The sequence below is a fragment of the Halyomorpha halys genome, unplaced genomic scaffold (genome assembly GCF_000696795.3).
Source record: "Halyomorpha halys isolate HHAL.00 unplaced genomic scaffold, Hhal_1.1 Scaffold172.1, whole genome shotgun sequence".
NCBI classification, from domain to species: domain Eukaryota; kingdom Metazoa; phylum Arthropoda; class Insecta; order Hemiptera; family Pentatomidae; genus Halyomorpha; species Halyomorpha halys.
The window spans coordinates 670,866-686,410 of NW_027113242.1; the positions used below are offsets into that span (position 1 = coordinate 670,866).

The window sequence follows — 15,545 nt, forward strand, 5'->3', positions numbered from 1 at the left end:
TTTTTTAAAAGGGTTAAATGATATGTCTCTGAGTAAATTAAGATTGTCCCTGAAGATGGCCGAATTGGCCGAAAAGTTGGAAATGTGAATGAAATAAATGTTTTGAGACTATAATTTGGATAGTGTTGTTGAATTATTTAGTTTTTATTAAAGTTAATTGGTGTGAAATAACAGCCTTTTTTTCTGCTTGAAGAAAAGACGCGAGTATAATGCTAACTTGCAGCTGAGGGGGGCAGGCAGTGGGGGCGCGACGTGATCTCAGTGAGGCTTGTGCTGTCTCCGAGAGAGGTTCGGGTCTGTGTCTGTCTGTTCTCGTTATATCGCTCTCAACCTCGTTATATCGTGTGAGGCTGTCGATCTTACGTCACCTTATGCCTGACTCAGCTGGCTCTAAATAAGGTTGGTAACTGAATTTATAAATTCTGTTATAAGCCACGAAGGATAGTAATGGATGAAATAGAAAAATTCATAACGCTAAATGAAATTTTATATTGCTTGGAATTCGCAGAACGTTTACGTTGTGATCTTTCAATTTGAGAGGTGTTCTTCGAAGACGCGTGGAAAAGGAAGTAATCTTTTCATATGCTCTTCGCTAACGCAGTCTAGAATCTCTACTCCTTTTCATTTAATAACGTATATTGCGCATTAGAAATATAATATGTTGTTACATTATATTACAGTATTACATATATTTTATGATATCATTAAGCCTATGTTAGTTGTTAGACTATTTGTTTTGAGGCTTATCGCGGAATGTTTTTACGTCAAAATAGAATTGCCCTTGGCCTTGCAATGGTAAAAAGAATAGTTTTTACTTAAAACTTTATTTATATAATATTATTATACTAATACAATAATATTTGTGAAATTTTTCTTCCTCTTAATTGTTTTTATTTTTTATTAATTTTTCCTCGACGTTTTGAGGTCCTTTTCTGATCTTCAGAATTACATTTTTACTAGCTAATTTCATCCATTCAGAGTTTTTTTTTTCATTCATTTATTTTATTTTAGTATGTATGAGATCATTCATCAATATTACCTATTGCTCACAACTGTGTGGCAGATTGTAATATCTATCAATAAGTAAAAAAGTATTTAATTTCATCCATATTATTTATATTTTGTCATGTCTATAATTAGTCTTGAGTTTACATTGAGGCAGTCTTTTGCACTGTCATTCAACTAGTTAAATTAACTTGTGTTAACAGACATAGACTACATGTAAAATGTAGTCTAATTATAAGTATGACAAATTGTAAATACCATGGATGCACTTTACAACGAAATCTTGAAAATGGGGAAAGGTCTTTCCAAAGGAAATATTTCACAAATATTAACGTATTAAATAAATCATCATCCATAAAAGAAAATTTGTATTAAATTAAATCTGTACTGCTGCAGCCAATGAAGTGTCAGAGGTGCAGTACTTTGTATGGGAGTACTATTACTAATACAACGGTTGTGCAAGGAGTTAATTTGGTCAGAATCACGCTCGACCTTCAGATTTTTCTTCTATTAAGAATATGCAATTTATGAGGCTGCGTGGGCCCCAGAGGACTGCCCGATCCCACTAGGCTGACTCATGGCTACAGTAAAATATAAAATAATTATTGGTACGATATTCCATTAAATTATTAGTTCCCTTTCTAGAAATAATTTTAAAATAGTACAGCTTTAGCTTCAAACTATGACAGCCTTTATGGCGTCCTAATAATTAAAAATTTTTATTTTATATTAATTATTTTTGTATGTTGCGTTGGCACCGACCAATAGACATTGACATGTGGTCGGCCCACGTTTGTTAAATTTTAATAAATTAAAAAAAAAAGTAAATAACTAAAATTTAAATGCGACGTTTAAAGTATGTACGCATACATACACATAATATTTTAACAGAATTTGATAGTTAACTAGTACTTAAAATTTCTGGGATTATTCCTAGAGAGGGTGGGAGAAGTAGTATGTGTCGAAAAATAGCTAAATCAGTTTAAAATATTTTACAGAATGCAATATTGAGAAATAGTTTCTCCAAAAAACATTTCAGTTTTCAGATTAGATAGGAGGAACTTTCCTTGGAGGGCGATGAAAGTAATGAAAGTCATAATTTCAAAATGTCCCACGTCTAAAACACTTGATATATTTATATTATTTTTTCTTATAATTCTTCGACAGTCTAGATTTCATAAATAATATTTAGAAAATTTTAAAAAGTAAAGTTTTTGAATCCAATGTCTGTACCTTACCAAGGTCACACAATCTTTCTTTAAGGAAATTATATTATATATATTTATATAGGAGAGCGGGGTGGCTCAGTGTTGAGGCACTGTACTACTGACTCAACCCGATGGCTTTGCGAGCCCACCGAGGTCCACCCATATAATAATAGGAGGAAACACATTTGAACACATAGATAGATTTAAGTATTTAGGTTCTAACTAGAAAAAACGAAATTGATGAGGAAATTGTTTAGCTCGCTCCTTCTGTCCAAAAATTTAGAAGTTAGAATTTACATAATTATTATCCTTCCCATTGTTCTTAATGGATATGAAAGGTGGCCTATAATACTACTTAAGGTTTTTGAAAATAAATCATTACGTAAAATTGTCGGACCATAAAAGAATGAGCTAACGTGAGAATTTGGAAGGCTATACAGCGCTGAATGGAGGGAACTGCGCCAGGTTAATAGAATTCAGGTTATAACATTGCGGCGAATAATATGGTCTTGTAAGTTTGTGGGATTTAGTAACGAATGGGTCCCTAAAACGCTAATACAGCTCTGATAAACTTTGAACTGATACGTAAACGTCTGAGAAATAGATCAAAACGTATATGGGACAATTTCATTAAGTCTGATTTAGGTTTGGATGAGTGTCACTGGACAGATGTAAATAGAGAGCGATTGATGGTATCGGTATCGAACCTTCGTGTTCGCTAAGCCTTTCTTACTATTACGGTCTATAATATAGCTTGGTTATATGAAGTAGTTCTTTTTCTGAGAATCATATTCCTTATGCATGAATTTTAATTTAAGCAGGTGAAGAAATAACTGATGTTGGAAGGAAAGTAAGGCAGTTGGTCAGGGTAACTTATTGTGTGTCACAAAAGTAGACTAGAAATAATTTATCATAGTCATAAAACTGCTGACGGAATCCTCACAGTCCACACTCTTTAATTGAGTAACCTTAATTGGGTAAAAATCTGGCTTTCGAGGGTAATTCTGACCGAATCACCTCTTTGCACAACCGTTGTTCTAGTAACAGGGCTTGCCTACATAGTACTGCACTCCTGACCCTTCATGGGATGTATCAGTGCAGATTTATTTTTTGAATATCGTAATTTAATGTTAAACAACACCGTCTATAGAAGAGTATTTTCGCAGATAGTGTTCTTTGAGGTTAAGATGACGATATGTTTTCAGATATCTTATATTTTAGTATATATTAAAATGTATTATATTATTATCCAACTAAAATAATTTTTATCTATAAACTCCTGACTCTCTTAATTAATTTCTTCAAATGTCTATTGTTTCATGACATCATGAGGACAATCTATGAAATAACTGCTTTTATAACAAACTTTAATTACAATCACTACAACTTTAATTACAAATTTGTATAACTCAACTATAATTTCAAAGCCCTTGCATTAACTATTAAAAATTTACATTTTAAAAAAATTGTTTGTCCAATTTAAAATTAATTGTATAATTAATATTTCTGATACATAAATAGTCATATAATAGAAAGGAGAACTTTGAACTAACATTATATATAACCTTTTAATTAAAACTAATTTTTGATTACTATGCTTCAATTTTAGGTTAGTGTTTATACTTAAGTTTGATAGGATTTTAATTATAAAATATATAAAAAGTTAAAATGTTAATTTTGAAAGATGTTTATATATGCCTGACCTGATCGTGAGGAAGGTTAAATAATATTCTTGTGGATCGTTTAGTGATAGTGGAGCATAATTTGCAATTTAAAGTGTTTCTATTTAAATTAAAAAGTAACAAATATAAGTAATTAAACATAAGTTGGGGGAAATTTATTAATAAAACAATATGATCCTCTTTGTTGATTTTATTATTTCATAGATTAATTTAGTATATATATCAGACCTGAGCAGAATAGGCCTAAGTTTTAATAGCTTGTATGTGACCGTGAAATTATAGTTAAGGTAAGCTAATTTATAATTAATAATGTTAATTATTATTCTTAGCTGTTATTTAATAGATTATGATGGCCAGGTTGATTGAAACGTCGGATGTTTGAAATAATTAATAAAGAATGTTTGGAATTTTAATAATTTATAAAATTTATTTTAATTCCATAATAATATTATGTATTTTTAACATTAATATTATCTGTATTTTAAACATTTTCTAAATAAAATACTCAGAGATTAATTTGTTTTAATACGAATCAGGATTATTGGCTTATCGAGCATGCATTACATTCCTGACATTTTCCCGAGTACGTGCCAGATTGTTGTTCCTAACTTTCTGAATGAGACATTCCTATAGTTTGTGGTTTGCTAAGTATATTAAAGTTTATGTTATAAATGTTGTAAAATGATCAAGTATCCGAGTAAAATCAAGACTAACTATAAATATAAAAATTATAAATTATATGGATGTTCAATTGAGGTTCTCTCTTTTAGGAAAATTACAACTTTTCAATTATAAATCCTACGTCACTACAACCATTAGGAATCTGAATGTCTACTCTTCTTATAAAATATTAACAGAATTCGGCCTGAATGTCCGTATAAGTTGCTTCAAATAAAGAAAAACTTTTTCAAACTTATATCTCTGGTTCTAATTTGTTTTATTATCGAGTTTTTCTGTTAAATTGAACGTGCTGAAAATTTTCGTGCCAACCAATCTATCCAAAAAGTCCTCGAATCTCGGGATCGGGTACTTCACTATACAGTACTTATCCGCTTAATCCGCTGGCGTACTCTTCTTCCGCAACGCCCACAAAGAACTATGATATGGTGAGGAGCTATCTATGATTATCCTCTGCCTTCTCAGGTCCCTGTCTCCTTGTTTGATTTGCTGTCGAAGTGCTTTGGGATATCATCTTCCCTTTACATAAGTCACCCTATCATGTTCCAGAGACTTATGGTAGTGGGGCTAGGAATCACCTCTATAGGAGGTGAGTTTTCGACCACGTTTTTATTTAAAGCTTCCAGGTTCAAGACTGCTTTTTTGACGATTGTCAGCCATTATTCCCAAAATATGAGAGAAAAATGGAAGATGAGGAAAAAAAAATTCTTCTATCTAACGAAAATCACTCCGGTATCTATAGTTCCGGAATTTCGGTACCAGTTAAACGTTTGCGATCACAAAGACTAAAAAAGAGGAAAGAAAGAGAGAGAGAACTAACTCGGTTATTACTTGTTTAAATAAATTATTTAAATTTTATCCATTATAGTCTCAAAACATTTTCTTTTCTTTATAAGTCCGATTAACCATAACTATATAAAAAATAAAACAGGAAACGAAATAGTAAATAATAAAAAAAATTGATAGATTCAATTATATTAAAGGACTATCTGAATGTATTAAGAAATCATTTAAGGATTATAACGTTGATGAGTACTCTTTGAGTCATAGACCCAACAATAAAATCAAAAATTATTATGGTATATTAAAGGACAAAATCGATCGAGATTAATATATAAAATTCCCTTTCTAAATTTTCCAGCTATATAGATGGGTGAAACAAAGCAATTATTTGGTGACAGAATTTATCAACACAATAATGATTTGAAAAACAAGGAGAGGAATCCTAATAAAACGGCATTAGTACAACATGCAACCAAAAATCAGCATATTTTTAATTATGAAAATAAAATGATTTTACATGAAGAAAATAATACATTCAAAAGGAAAATACTTGAATCCATTCACATATCTGAAAATATTAATTATAGAGTGAATTTCAAAACAGATCCAAGAAATTTGAACCAACACTATTTAGAGATATTAAGTAAAATTAATTTATAAAAAATATGGGATTAATTAAATGTTCATAGTTATAATTAACCTTGATGGGAATTTTACTAATGAAACAAAGAGGAAAATTAACAAAAATATAGTTATAATAAATAATTTTAATGCTTGACCTGAATGGAGGATAGAATACAAGCTATGTCGTGATAAATTTTAACAGATGACTGTGATAATGAATTTAAATTTTTGTTTTAATGTAAAAAATTACTAATTAGGTAATTAGACATAATGTAGGATATGCTTATTAATAAAAATATATGTTGACCTATTGTTTATTGTTTCATAGAGATTGTTGAATTGACCAGGGCAGAATAGCCTGCATGAAGTTGTGTTTTTAAATTATTTAGTTCAAAAATTGTATTAAGGTAAGATAAATTATAAATAATATTGTTAATTATTTTGAATTATTGATGTAATAACAGCTGTTTTGTGATAGATTGTTCCTGAGGATGTCCAAATGGGCGGAAACGTCGGACTTGTAAAGGAAATAAAATGTTTTGAGACTATAATGGATAAAATATAAATTATTTATTTAAACAACATTAACTAGTCTCAAAAAAATATTTAAGATTATAAATAAAAACAAATTATTGATATAGCTTATAAAAAAATTCTGTTTGATTACTCGCTGCATTTGTTGGTTTACTTTGTGTTGGCAAACCAATAATAATGTATATGTAAATGTTTAATTTTAACTATTATTAAACTGAGGATCCTCACCTCGACCCAGATGGATCTTTTGTGAGTTACCCCTCTTTTCACTAGATATTCAATATGAATCCTATGCTTTTTAAAGAGCTCTGAATTTTAACTAAATATAATTATTGATATAAAAATTTTAATTGTGTTCATTTAATGTATATTAATTCTCATATCTAGAAATAGTGAAGCATTGTTAGGTCAATAATTAAAGAAAAGAAAATATGTAATATATATATATTTTTTAAATATCACTACAAAATATTAGTATACACTACAATAATCAGACCAATTTGGACATATGGAATTGAGCTCTGGGGCTCCACCAAACCATCAAATTCTTCCCGCATCCAATCGTTACATTCCAAAATCCTACGTAAAATCCTTGATGCTCCTTATTACGTCACAAATAAACTCATTCATAAAGACCTTAATTCGTTGCAGATTTGACCCAAAACAGATATGCGTCTTTTTATTCCAAACTCCTTAACCATCCTAACCCATTAATTCTTAATCTTTCATCCTTAACAATCCCTGATAATCCTCCGAGGCGTCTGAAAAGAAGATGGCCACGAGACATTCTAATTTAAATTAACGTTTAAAGTACCACCAACTACATATTTACCTATTGTATTATTTGTACAGTTGTAAATTACATTAAATAAATAGTTAAACAATTTTTTTAAATATATTTGGCAAACGCCATAAATAGATTTCTTTTAAAGATTAATTAATTCAAAACATCGGGCCAAATTTAAAAGTAAATTATTACAGTCAGACAACTAAATGTTGCTGACTAATGGAATGAATTAGAAGTTAAAACTCTTTCGTATCTAATATACGTTTAGTAAAAGCGTGTTAGCTCGTTTAAACTCCATATCACCTGGTTTTGAGTCCGATGCGGGCGGTACCTCCATGCTCACCACTTGTCATGGGTATAATCAGTCTATTGTCCTGAGTGAAGGTATTGTAACAAATGTAAAATTCCATTAGTAAATTAAAATTATTATGCCAAATCAGGGTAGTAATGTAATAAATTTCCAGAAAATTGTTGGATATAATATACACTGTAACCTCCCTGTTTTTTTCATTTCTATATTACTATTTCCATTTACCTATATGTGGAATATATATTGTAAAAAAAAAAAAAAATGTTTCGATCGTGTAGCAATATGTAGATTTTTAATTTTTAACAGAATTACATATTTTTAGGTCCTCTTAGTACAAATAACCTAGTCTCGCAAAATTATCTGTATGTGAATAACATCGCTCAACAACTAAAAGTTTTAGAAATTCAACAACACTGCTGTACGTATTACCAAATCACGTTTTGTTAGACAGCAAACTGTTACTAAACCACCACATCAATTCAGAATTGGAAAATGCAAAGAGAATAATGTATAAAATGCATCCATATTTTAATATAAAAAAAAATATAAGCATATAAGTGGTGGCAGTGGGGATCCAGAATTGAACCTTACCTTTACCGTCGGCCTTCCGTAAGAGCTGGTAAAATCAGAATAAAGTTAAAGTGTACAAATGTATACAATAAAAATATAAAAATGAAATAAAAGAAAATCATATAGTAATAAAAATAGTGAAAATTAAACTTATATATAAACATATATTTTCAATAAATTTAGATTAAAGAAAAAAATACATCGAAACTGATTTAGTGATGAGAGATAGTTGACCGTGGATAAATTATATGAGGAGAAGATGGTTGGGAGTCCAGTCTAACAATAACACTAATAAGTTTTAATATCTTATTTAATTGTGTCAACGTTTCGTCCAGAATTTTAAGCCTTCATCTGGGTTAAAAGCAAAGAACAAGATAACAACCAATGAATTCAAAAGAATAAAATATAAACAGAATGACATAAAGTAAATGATTGTACAGAATAAACTTAATAGTGATGAAAGAAGTGGAAAATAAAATGTATATGTATAGGTAATTGAATAGGTAAGTAAAAATAACATAATTAAGGAAATAGAATAGAAATTTAAAGTTATATAATGCAAAGGAATATGAATATTTTAGTTTATTAATAATTTAAAAATTAAAATTATGGAAAGAAGAAATAAAATTGAGACAAAGAAAATATATGTAACCATAATATTAGAATAAAGAAACAAAATATAAAGTTGGGTTAAGACATAACAATAATAATATATGGTGAACATAACTAATAACGTGGGTAAGGAAAATTAATAAAAGAATATAGAAGAAGAAGAAAAGAAAGAAAAATAGAGAATAAAACAAAAACCGAACCCGTTAGTAGCAGATCAAACAGCCAAGTAAGATCCGCGCCTCGAGCGGCAAGCGGCGAGATTTAAAATAAAAAAATACGTTACGAAGATGACCAGGTATTGGGAAGAAACATTACAAATGCGTAAAAAAAATAAAATAAAAAGTTGAAAATATTTAAAAGAGGAAACCGTGAAAGAAAATGAACATGAAATGAAAAAAAAAGAAGAAGAAATACAGGATTTTTTGTGACTGTCCATTAGAAAAAAGTAATGAAACAAACTACAGTTTGCTGACTCAAGACTCTGAAAAATGAGAGAAGTAATTTCATGATGAGCCTCTGAGGTTTAGTAAAATGAAGGATTGTGCCTATAAGAAAGTCCTGCTGCGGAATCATGAACCTGGAGCTGGCTAGGCAAATCCTTTCGACTGTAAGGCTTGTTTCAAGATGATTGCACAATTCTTTTTTTTTTTTTTTTAATTAAATTATATGTATTTTCCAAGCTGAGTCTAGAAATTATTTTCAGTTGTAAATAATATAAATTCTTAAAACTAATTTATAAATGTATCATAAAAAAAGGAGCTATGTTATTTTATGAATACATTGTAATAAAGATTAACTATTTAATATAAGGCAAAATAATGTGAAGCCTGTATGTATGGTTATACATGCCTGACCATATGTTGCAGACCACAACGATCGATTTCTGTAAAAATTCATCAGCGAGTAGAGGTAATAAATTACCCTTTTAAAATATATATTTTTGGAACTAAACTACAATTTGATGATTATTATCAAGACTCACAAATGAGAGATGTAGTCTAAGGACCCAGTAGGAGAATGAAGTAGTTTCATAATGAGCGTCTAAGGCTTAATAAAACGAAGCATTGGGCCTATAAGTAAGTCCTGCAACGTCATAATCAAGTTGGAGCTGCAATTTGGCTATGCAAATCCTCGTTGCGAGGTAGTTTTTGACTTAATTGACTTGTTGGAAGATGATTCCACATTAGTTTTTTTAAATTAAAATATATATTTTTTTCTTGTTGGGCATACATGAATAACATGAATTAATAAAACTAATTTATAAATATATCATATAAAAGGAGTCATATTAAAAAAATATGTACAAAAAAAGAGACCGTTTTTTTAACCAAATATTTGTATTATTATTTTTTTTATATAAAATACAATTTATACTCAAAGTTATTTTTATCTACCAGTAATCTACCGTCATTAGCCATTTGATGGCTAATTTCTCTATCCTGCGCTGATACCATTCTTTGGGATGACTGTCTTGGAACTAACTAACCAAGAACTCTTGGACCGCAATTTAAAATTCCGAAAAATTATCAAATTTTTCCCTTAAAGGAAATGGGTTATGGATCGAAACTAGTAGTAATCTGATGGTGCGTGGTCTGTACTATATGGTGGATGAAGTAGGAGTTCGAACCCATAAAGTTCTTTAAACCTTTCTTTGTTTCGACGTGGAGTGATTGCTGAGGGGTAAGTTCGTGAGGGACCTGTCTGTTGCTTTTTTTCATCTTTATTATAGAGAGTAGATGGCGACTAACAGTATATTTCGACACACCACACTCCCTGGTAAGTTTGCAAGTACTTGTGGACGGATTTGACTTAACAGTAACTGATAAGTGCGCTGGCCAAGGACACTTTCCCCTTCATATTTAATAATTTCACGAGTTCCTTCAGTGGTTGTGAATTTTTTCCCCCAGAAATGTCTTAAAGTTACAAGAATGTCGTTGGACACTGTCATGTTACTTCTTTGAAACGAATTACTAAACTGAAGTTTTTTTTGAAGAAGTAGAATGGGATTAAACAAGCATAGAGGATGATTTTAAAGAATTATTAAGTATTTTATAGGATTAAAATATTTACAGTCCTTTGAAATCTTGAATTTGATAAAACGGTCATTTTTTTATACACCCTATTGTATTGTAATGAAATAAAATAAAAAAAAAAAAATTATTTAATTTAAGGCAAAATATTGGGAAACCAATATATATGGTTATATAGGCCTAACTAGTAGCTGATCATTCTATTCCTGTGAAAATTCATCAGTAATATTTTATTTCATTCCAAACATGTTTCTTATTTTTTATTTATTTATTTTTTTTTTTACCAAATATAAACCACTGTAATAATATAAGTAGCAAGTAAAATGTATTGCATAAGGGTGTTGTATCCCAAAGCAGTTTAGTCGTAATAGACGAGACAAAAGAATAGGTGATAGCAGCGCATACGCGGAAGATATCTGGCAGAGAGGGAGAGAAAAATCATATGTTCTGTTGTTGGATGTTTTTTTAATGGATGAACATTGATGTAAAGTCTAGTATATTTTTGGTTTTTCTGTGAGCTAATTTAAGTTGATCAACTGTGTATTGGGAAGTGATCTTTCTCTTTCTCTGCTGCGACCAGCTGTGTGCAAGTACGTACGCGTTATTGTTCACCTTTGGGCATAGATAACAATTGAATGTATTTTAATTATAGGTTACATTATAAGTTAGTAATAAGTAAATAGATATATATTTAGGGATAGGGTAGATGTAATTTGAATAAGATAGGATAGGGCCTTTGTTAGTTAACACTGTTCTTTTAATTTACAATTAGTTTAAGTAAAACTGTATTTCAATAAACATTAAAAAACACATGTTTCTTGCCGTGGATATGTGAGTTAAAACAATATTAATTAACCTTGAAATTTGAATACATTACATCATTATTGTATATTTTATATTTATGAAATAAAAACTTTTTTTTTAATCATTATTTTTATTTTAGTTTTTAGTTTTTAGTTTTGCATCAGAAATCAAACGCGAGGATGTTATAAAGTACTCTGCAGTTAAAAGAAAAAGTAATTGCTACATATTGACTCGTGTTGTAAGGGAAAAAAAAATCTTATCAGAATACTAGCTGACACGGGGTAGTTTTAATGAATTAGATAAATTCAATGAGGCGCGCCCCCCCCCCAACCCTTCAGCAAATAATTGCTCAGGTAAAACGTTTTTGTTGACCTTTGCTCTTGAGCCGGATCTCCATTGATTCAACAGGCCGCGCCTCTAATTTCGGCCAGCATTGTAATAACCGTTTCCGTCCGTCGGGTTGTTCCACTCCGCTACATTTATTTTTTACTGACAACATATTTTTTTTCGGTATGGATTTTTGTTTGTTTAATCTTGAGAGTGCTATGCTTTTAGGACCTCACAATTTCTAAATTTTGAAATAACATTTGAGGAAATCGTTTTACACCTGTCGCGTTCGATGAATTTTAGCGAGTAACCACCTGTAATATTTAGAAACGGAACTGAAACTATCAGAGGGCATTTTCTAATGCACACAATTTTTTCCCCTTTTCATAACATGGCAAGGATTTTCTTTTATGGCACTCGATTTTATTGTAAACGGATTTTTTTTTTTTGACGAACGACTAACTTGGAATCCTTAAACTATACTGAAACGACAGGAAACTGCGTCGATTTCGATCATTACATCACTTCTTGAACGGTCTAAACTTTTTATCCAATACAAAATATTGATCTACATGACTATAATTTGGCCTATCTGGACGTACGAATTGTGTCTTGGGGTTCCAATAAACCTTCGAATTCCTCTCATATCCAATGCTTACAGTCCAAAATCCTTCATAAAATCCTCAATGCTCCCTACTTTGTCACAAATAAAATCATCCTTAATGTTCCATATTGTAACCGATCTAGCCCCAACTAGATATCAATCCTTCCATTATAAACTCCTAAGCCCACAAGTTTCTAACCTTGTTTCCTCTTCCATTCCTGACAATCCTCCGAGCCGCCTGAAAAGAAGATGGCCTCGAGACCTTCTAATGTAGAACTATTACTAATTTTCATCCTAGTAAATTTACTAGTTGTATTTATGTAAATGCAGTTGTATATATCATTAAATAATTGAAAAAAATAATGGAAATTTTTGGTCCTTGGAATCCTTATGGCTACTTTTCAATGGACTGTTAGAAGCATTTATAGAAAATTTGAATTTTAAAGGAGTAAAGTTGGTATTAAATTAGCAAACATTTTAATTTTGTGAAAATGTTCAGTTAATATGTTTTACGGCCGAGTGCCTAATTTACTTTTATAAAAACTTTATTTAACATTTTTCAAACTCTTTCTTATGTAAGTACCAATGGTTAAAAAAAAATGTATACCATGCGCGAATAATACAAGTTCCACATACCATCCTACTTTCAGTTTAAAGTAATACTTTTATATAATAAATCCTCACCACTGCAACTCGTGAAGAGTCCTGGGCCCAGTACTTCGTAAGGAAGTACTGTTACTAGAACAACGGTAATGTAGAGAGGTGATTTGGTCAGAATCACGTTCGACTGCAAGATTTTTACCTAATTAAGGGTACACACCTCAAGAGGCTGAGTGGATTCTGAAGGGCTTATGGCTACAGTGAAACAGAACAAAATTATCTGCCGCAGCTAGATTCAAACCCGGACCATTTGAATTAGTAAAAGAGTGCCCTACCACAGAGCCATTCGCCCCCTCTTTCGTATGTAGGTAAAGGGTGAAATTAAAAATTGACTACTGTCATAATTACCATGATTAGACTATAAAAAAGTTTTACGGATTCAGTACATTTATTCGTTTTTTGCCTTAAACTATTGCCTTCTTGAAATTTATGATTTAGATATTAATTTTCCCAAACTCTTTGGTATTCCAAACGCATATCTATATCACAGGTGTTCTTTTCTCATATTTTTGTTTTCAATCAAATTCATTCATAGTTTATATATTTCCATTTTTTCTTTCTACCATGAATGAGAGCTGGTATTTATTTGAAATATTTAAAATTAAAAGTTTTTCAGTGGAAACAATTTTAAAATTTGACATTTAACCCGTGTCCAAACTAATCCAATGGAGATAGATATATCTTAAATTGAAGAATATTCAATTTTTCATCAAAGATTTAATCAATTCCGTTTGAATAGTTTTTTAGAAAATATTAAAAAAATGTCAAATGGACTATATTAATTGACTTGCATTTCTCAATTCAGTTGCTGTTGGTTCCCAGGTTTATCCCTACTTCAAATGCTTACCAGTTTCGTACAATTTTTGTTTTTTTTGGTATTAGATAAACTAGTCATTTTGTGATCCTTGGTTATTATTTTGACTAAGGGTATCTTAAATTTTGTGCTGTTTTATGTATAAATAAGAATTTCGAAGACAAATTCTTTTGCCATTTGATAAAGAAATGAAATATTATGGAAATTTAACCAATATGGAACAATAAATGATAATTTAACGTAGTATTTCTGACAATGTATACACATAAATGTTTGGGTTAAGGTTACTGGTTCACATTGAATGTTGTAATATTTTGTATTTCAAATTTTTTTAAAATAAAAATATTGATTTTTTTTAGTCCTAAATTATATAAGTAGAACGTAAATTTTTGTCATCATTTGTTTGCTAAATTTGTACTATATACATATTTCTCTAAATATATTTATTTGTACGAGAAAGATCTTGTGAGACTAAAAGATCGGGGAAGTATTGTGGGCCAAATTAGTTTTGAGAGCAATTAGAAAGGATATCAATCTTAAGGCGAGTCACGGAGGATTGCCTTTATTCGCCAGTAACTGACTCATTGCCACTTTCCTCGGGACGGGGCTTAGGCAGTTAATAACCGAGTCGTAAAGTGAGTCTCCAAGAAAGTATTACACGGAAGTCACTTATGTTGTTAAAAAAAATAAATAAAAGCTTTATAAATATGCAAAAATAATATTATATTATAAAATAAAAGGAATTATTTTCTCTTCTAATTTTTTCTACTACTTAACTTTTAAAAAATAAAAAACATCTCTCCATTATAAAAAATGTTTTTAGTAATCACCGTGTTATTATTAATATGTCAAAACAATATTATATTATAAATTAGAAAGAGGTGTAATCACATCTCATTTATTTAAATTAATTAACTTAAAATAAAAAAAATTATCTCTTTATTATATAAAACAAAAAAAAAAAAGGATACCAACTTCTACTAACATATTCCTTGTACATTAATTCCCTATTTCCTTATTAATGGAGGGTACGAAAAAAAATTATATAAAACAGTTTTAGTTATCACTCTGTAATTACATTCCCGTAAAACTTGAAAAAGAGTTGTACAATTTAATCTATAATAGTTTAATTTTTAAATTAGGCAGCTTATCTTATAATGCCACACTGGCAATCCAAGATATCTATTTTCTGTATATATACTTTTCCTTCCGTTTGTATATATTTATTGATTTTAATAATTTTCTAGGAGGTCAGAAAAAAAAGAAAAAAATTTAAATTAGAGGTTGGTCCTATAAAAAATTATTATCATTTAATTAATTTTGTTTTACGAAGGCACTATATTGATGATAGTTTTTTCTTCTGGTATACTTCGTTACCTTCATACTTCAAAAATGTTTTATTAATTTCGCATTGATAATACATTAATCTTCACGACGTTTTGGACCAGCCGTACATCTGTTACCATTAAAATAATAAAAATAGTCACATCGTATTACATAAAAAAAAAAAGAC

At 29.9% G+C, this 15,545-nt stretch overlaps 1 long non-coding RNA gene across 1 annotated transcript in view; it reads left to right on the forward strand.

Moving 5' to 3' along the window:
• The first annotated feature begins 287 nt into the window (after nt 1-287).
• The window catches only part of LOC136796614 (uncharacterized), a 557,216-nt gene continuing 541,958 nt past the window's right edge, over nt 288-15,545 (forward strand). The window contains exon 1 of the long non-coding RNA XR_010844363.1: nt 288-399. This is a non-coding gene — a long non-coding RNA (uncharacterized lncRNA). The remainder of the gene's footprint in view (nt 400-15,545) is intronic.